Source organism: Triticum aestivum, chromosome 6B (genome assembly GCF_018294505.1).
Source record: "Triticum aestivum cultivar Chinese Spring chromosome 6B, IWGSC CS RefSeq v2.1, whole genome shotgun sequence".
In the NCBI taxonomy this organism is placed as follows: Eukaryota; Viridiplantae; Streptophyta; class Magnoliopsida; order Poales; family Poaceae; genus Triticum; species Triticum aestivum.
In genome coordinates this window covers 197,157,595-197,164,567 of record NC_057810.1, presented here as the reverse complement: position 1 = coordinate 197,164,567, position 6,973 = coordinate 197,157,595, and the positions used below count along the sequence as shown (strand labels likewise).

Genomic DNA, 6,973 nt, shown 5'->3' with positions numbered 1-6,973 from the left:
TCCATCTGTGGGCCCACGAGGCCATCATTGATGCATATGTGCATCACTTTGACCTAGCTACATCAGGAGAGGTTAATTAATTTCACCATCGATGAGGATTATTTTTGGGTTGTATTATGGTAGGAGCATATAGTATGCGTCGAAGAGGGGGAAGGGGACCATCATATGTAGTATGCTTCATGAACCTTGCTTTGTGTGGGTGCATGGTTTATGATTTTTGAGGCATGTGTGGCACATCAAAGTTGTGCATTTTATGTATTATATTGAACATATGTTTGGCCCACTTGCAAAGTGATGGTGGTTGTCTTCTCACACCCACTTAAGTGGTTATCAGCGATATCGATGCTTTCCATTTGTGGGCCCGTTTGGTCCATCACTACTTTTTGCTTCACAACGAGAGTGGTTAATTTGACTTAATTAGGAGGCGGTTATTTTTTTGCTTGTAAATACGGTATATATGAGCACCCACGCATGCATGAGTACGTATGAATCCCTCCCATCGAGTCGAAGTGGCTAGTACAACGACACATGATGAACCGATCTTGCTATATGTGGGGAGAGTGTACGATTTTCGACGCACACGCCACATTAATGTTGTGAAATGGTATTTAAATATGCATACATGCATCACCTACATACATATGCATGTAGTGGTTGTCTTCGTGTGGTTATCGATGACAAGCCTATATATATAAAGAGAGTAACACTATTCTAATCCCAGTATCAGGATAACTATTTGGATCACGACCTATATATAGACGCAACAAGATGCTCCTGAACTCCCGAATCGGTAGGAAGGAAAATAAATAAAATAAAATAAAATTCGATTCCTTCCGATCACACCTCCTCTGCCCCCAATTCCTTCCTCCTACACCGCCACCCCCTAGATCTGGCAGTCGCGCCGCCACCGGCCACCGGATCCGGCCGTCGCCGCCATCGGCTACCCTGCCACCACTGTCACTCGGAACCGTCCGCCGCGCCGCCACCATCCCACGGATCCGGCCGCTGCGCCGCCCCACCGCGGGATCCGGCCACCGCGACGGCCGTGCCAATCCTGCATCGCCCAGTGGTGCAGCGACCATTGCATGGAGATTCCCGTCGTCGCTGACCTCCGGCTAACTTCCCTGCCACCAGGCCGTGGATCTCTCCCCGCTGGTAACCTGCTCCGGCGACCTTCGCCAGCCTACTTCACCGCCTCCCTCGCTGCGCTTGTCGGCTGCGGCGTCCCGCTTCTCTTCCGCCGCTCCTCCTCCTCCGGCACAGCACCCGTGGCCCACAAGGCCACCGCGGCCAAGGCCCTCGCCGCCAAGAAGGAGCATGAGCCCGACCACGACGACGGCAGCTAGCAGGTAGCCCTCTTCTTCGGCACGCAGACCGGCACCAGCGAGGGGTTCGCCAAGGTACGCACGCACGCTACTCGTTCCCCCTGCGCCGCTGCCACCATGCCTGCTGGGTGTGTGCCTGCTCACTGTGAAGCCTGTACTAGCCAGCTTCTTCAGTTAAATGTGTGTGCTCACTTGTGGTTCTCGCCATCTCTAGATCCTACCAAGCTGCAGCAACACTTTGTTATTTCCTCGCCTTGCTCCTATCAGACTCGATGTGTTGTGGGCAATGGACAAGATGAAGGCATGGACCTGGCGACTGGGTACTAGAAGCGAGCTACTGCACTTGGTCTACTCGATAGCTGCCCTTGTGGCTGTACTTGGACGGCTGCAGATAGTGCAACCGAATGTCCCTGTGTGTTTTTGGCAGCCCATTTTTACAGTTGGTGCTGATGAACATTCGTCCAGGTTCTTCTGTACTGTTGCTATTTGCTGGAAAAAATCATTGATTTTCAATTGGCCGTTTCTTGTACTAGAACATCAGGTGCTTGTGCTAAATGTCCGTGAGACAAAACCTATGATACCATATGCGGAGTAGTTCTAAATGATGACAAGATAAATTAAGGTAGATATTGTTCTTTGGATTCTGATTTAAGTGGGCTTATTCTCACAAGTGTTATTTCAAGTAGATCGGTATCTAAAAAGTTCACGCAAAAAGAGATCCTGGTGGGGGTTCAAATTAATGATTGAAAGTTACGAGAAAGTCGTGGAATAAGAATTGCACTCTTCTGAATTTGTTCTGCAGCTTTTATTACTTGACAAAAAAAGTTGATGAAGTTCATGTATTACCGTAGCTGAAAATATAGGGAAAAAAAAGAAAGAGGAGTTCCAAAAAAATCGGGGGCATTCGTCCAAAACTACAAGTTTGTGAAAGAAAACCAGGGGGATATTAGAAATATCTTAGTTGGTATGACAACCCTTGCAGGTTCAAACATAAAAACCCATGAAATTCAACAACAAAAAAACAATAATTTTCGAGTAAAAAAGCAAAAATGTCATGTTCAAAACATTGTACAACATGTTCCAGGGAAAAAAATGTCATGTTCCAACAGAAAAACATTGGTCTAAAACATCATGTTGTACAATTTCTTGTTCCATATTATTTCATGAAGTTCAATAGTATGTATGGATGCAAAAAATCTAGAGTTTTCGATATGTTGGTTGAATTCAAAAACTACAAAACCAAGAAGCCCAAGTAAGTACAAATACTAGAACAAAAAAAAAGTACAAAAAAGAGAAAAAGAACACAAAACATACACGACATAACAAACAAAAGAAGAAAACAAAGCCTCACACAGAAAATGTTAACTCTGAAAGTTTAAGAAAAGAAAGAAGAAGTTCAACTTAAAAAAATAGAGAAATTTGAGTTCATAAAAAATGGATATTCCATGTTCGAAGTTTTGATTTTTTTTTTACTTCTCTAATAAATAAAAATTTAGAAGTTCAAATTACAATAACACAGCATTTCATTTTCCCTGTTAAACCAAGAATTTGAATTAAACTAACAAATAGTTTGATCTTAATGAAAAATTCATATTTTTATTATTTCTAGAAATATAACCAAGAATTTCAAATTGAAAAACAAAAGCACCACGATATTTGTGTACGAAGGGCGAAACAAGATTCACCTCGAATAATGTTAACTAACAAAGTTCATATTAAATAAATTGTAGAATTCCAGAAAAATGCGAAAACTAAAAAGAGACACATATATTTGTACAAAAAAACTCATGGATTTTCCCTTTTTGGAAAATGAATTTTCCTCATTTCTAAAAACCCTAGAAGTTCAAATTAAAAAATTATCATTTCAAATATTATAAAAAATGGATTTCCCTGATTCATAAAAACCTAGAGTTTCAAATTGAAAGGACAAAGAAGTCCAATCTTTATTACAAACCCCAAGAAGGTCAAACTAAAAAAACAAAGCACTTCAGCACAATTTTTTTAAAAGGATTTTTCTATTAAAAAAACCTAGAAGTTCAAATCTAAAAAATGGAGCAGTTCGATGGTTATAATTTTTTTAGATTTAACTCATTACTAAAGGATGAAAACAAGGATTTTCGCCATTTCTAATAGAAAACTCTAGACATTCAAATTTAAATAACCTACCGATTAAATATTTATTACAAAACTAGGATTTTTCCATTTATTTAATAAAACCAAGAAGTTCACACTAAAATAACAGAGTAGTTCAATGTATATAAGAAACTCAGATTTTCCTGATTACTAAGACAGTAAACCCAAGAAGTTCAATTTATAATAGTAGAGTGGGTTGATGTTTTTTTACAAATATAAGATTTTTCCCATTACTAAAGAATAAACCAAGAAGTTCAATTTATAATAATAGAGTAGTTTAAAATTCAAATAACTCGGTTTTCTATACATAAGATTTTCCGTGTCACCACCTTGCACCTCAGGGCGCTGAATATGGTAAGGATCCACTAAAAAGAATTTCTATATAACCGTATAGAATTTGGAAAAAGTTTCTACATGGACAAGGAGCGGATTTGCAACAGCTTTTCAAGGCCATCTCATTTGCCCCATTCTGATAAACGGTTTAGCAATGGACTTGAAAATATGATTCATGTTTTTTGTATAAAGAAAAACGGTTTTAAAAACTGCTCTTGAACCATGTACATTTTGCCAAAAATTTAACTTGGGTCACGGTACTCGTGTCTATAGCTTTCCAACGGTATATTGCAAGCCCCATTTGGGCAATGTTTGCGTAAGTTCAACCTAGCACTCTGGAAAGTTCAAGTGCTACTGCTGCGGTAGGTTATGTAGTTATCAGAATATTGTTCTCATCACAAGCTCATCGTGACCCGATAGCAAATTCGTCAATGAGCGAGATTCCTATTTAAAATGGGCATTTAGTTGCTAAAAACTGTTTCTAGATTATACTTACATCACATAGAACACGACTGACCAGAATAATTCGCGCGGGGGACACGGTTGCGAAGATAGCCCGAAGGTCGGGTTCCTACAGAGGGGAGTTTTGGTTGTGTAACCCAGGAAGTTTAGGATATTTCTCATAACTAAAAGAAATTAAACCACGAAGTCTAAATTGAAAAGATGGAGAAGTTTGATGATTATAGAAAACTCAGATTTTCCTTGTTATTAAAGAATGGAAACAAGGTTTTCAAAAATGAAATAACTAGAAGTTAATTTTTTTAAAATAGAGCGCTTCAAAATTTCATAAAATAGATTAACCAAAAAAACAAGGAATGCCATATTAAAAAGATGGAGAAGTTCGATGATTATAGAAAACTCCGATTTTCCTCGTTATTAAAGAATGGAAAGAGGAAGTCCAAAAATAAATTGACAAGAACTTTAACTTTTAAAAATAGAGCGCTTCAAAATTCATAAAAAAGGATTAAGAAATTCAGATTAAAATTCATAAAAATACAGATATTTTCACATAACCGAGAGAAATTCAGATTGATAATGGCCAGGAGTTCACGTACTACACAGTGTGCATTTTGTATTAAAAAGAATTAAAAAAGGCTAAAAGTTTTGTTGTTATAAGTTCAAGTCCTCAATCGGAGAAAGTTAAAAAATTTATTGTGAGAGAGGTTTGTACAAAAGGAATATTATTTGTGTAACACAGACGAATGGATGAGAAAATTACAAAAGAAAATACGTCACATAAGTTCAACGTGAAAACATCAAGAAGTTCAACTACTATACTGAATGAATTTCAAATGAAAAACTTTTAAAACCGTTGCGAGTATGAAAAAATGATCAACACGGGAAAGTTGCGTGTTTACAGTAGCTTTCCATCCGGATACCACTTGCTCAATTCTGGCGAGTGGATGGAGAGCTACGAGAGAAAAGCACATGAAAAACAGAGTGAAGTTCAGGTAGACATGTCCGAGAAGTTCAAATTCTTCAGGCGGTGCATTTTCGGAGAATCTGTTTCGCGATAAAGGCATAACAAATGATCTCGCCATTTTCAAAATTCCTTGAAAACGACAAGTAATTAGAGAATACCATCAACATGAAAAAGTTCCGCATTTTCTGTATCTTTTCAACAGTATATTATTTATCCCAATCCGATAAATTTTGTAGAAATTACGGCGAAAATATGTTTTTAGCCATTTTAGAAATTGACTTAAAACCGTAAGGAATTGGGAGAAACAATATATACCAATTTTTTTCGAATTTCCTCAAACTTTCCAACGCCATATCGTTTGCTGCACTCAGACATACGGTTAAAAAATTAGCTTGAAAATACGAACTCGGTGGTACTTGTATTGTTTTCTAAATTATTTTTAAACCATTCCAAATTAGAAAGAACTCTTAACATGAAAAAGTAGCGCATTTTCATAAGCTTTCTAATGCCATATCATTTGTCTCAATTGGATAATCTGTTTAGAAATGACATCGAAAACACGAACTCGGCTGTTCGGTTTGCGAAATTTTACGATTTTCCAAATTACTCTTTATCCATAAAGAATTAGAGAAAACTTTCAACATGTGGAACGAGCAGTTTTGCAGCAGCTTTCCAATGCCATATTATTTGCCTCTTTTCGATAAACGGTTTAGAAATGTGATCGAAAATACCATTCATGTTTTTTATATGAAGAAAAAACGGTTTTCAAAACTTCTCTTAAACCGCTTACATTTTGCCAAAAATTTAACTTGGGCCATGATACTCGTGTCCATAGCTTTCCAACGGTGTATCGCAAGCCCCATTTGGGCAATGTTGGCGGAAGTTCAACCTAGCACAGGGGGAAGTTCAGGTCGAACAACTCAGGCAGTAAAATTGAAAAAACGCAAGTTCATCACGACCCAAGAGCAAAATCCGCCAATGAGCGAGATTCCTATTTGAAATGGACATTTAGTTGCTAAAAACCGTTCATAGATTACACTTACATCATATAGAACACAATTAACCAGAAAAATTCGCACGGGGAGACACAATTGCGAAGATAGCCCAAAGGTCGGGTTCCTAGAGAGGGAAGTTCAGGCGTGTAACCCAGGAAGTTCCTGTTGTGATCAGAATAGTGTTTATATATATATTCGTGGGCCCGCGTGGACATCCATGATCACCTTGACCGACAACAAGATAGGTTACCATGGCAGATATTCTTCATTTGGTTCATGTTATCGCAGTGTAGGTCATTGTGAGATTCAGACCTAATTAAAGTTTGAGCGCATATACTATGCACGCGCATGCATGCATGGATCCCCATCATCGGCTTGAAGTGTGGTGTAACATACATATGCATCATCAACCTAACCCTCACTCAGTGTGGGGATTTCTAGTTTGAAATCACAGTGCCACATCAAAGTTGTTCCATTCTGTACTAAAAAACACACCTGATCCATACATATGTTTGTGCCACACGCATGAAGTGGTTGTCTTTGGCAACTAGCTAGCTACTTGTGTGATTATTGGCGATCTAGCCTATCTGGGGTCGCATGGACGACCATCACTTTCACCAACAACAAGAGAGAGGTTGTACGACCAAGGTGGATTATTCTTCGTCCGTTTTATGATCAATCTTGGTGAGATGCCTCTCTGGCCCGCTGACTTAAAAGTGTGTGTGGGGTGTGGGGGGTGGGGGGCTGCTACTTTGCACTTTTCT

General features: G+C 38.8%; 1 long non-coding RNA gene across 1 annotated transcript; it reads left to right on the top strand.

The window, feature by feature from the left end:
* The first annotated feature begins 588 nt into the window (after positions 1-588).
* On the top strand, positions 589-1,910 carry LOC123136539 (uncharacterized). The gene is made up of 2 exons (XR_006467053.1): positions 589-1,400; positions 1,540-1,910. It is a non-coding gene; the product is annotated as an uncharacterized lncRNA (long non-coding RNA).
* Positions 1,911-6,973: the final 5,063 nt, after the last annotated feature.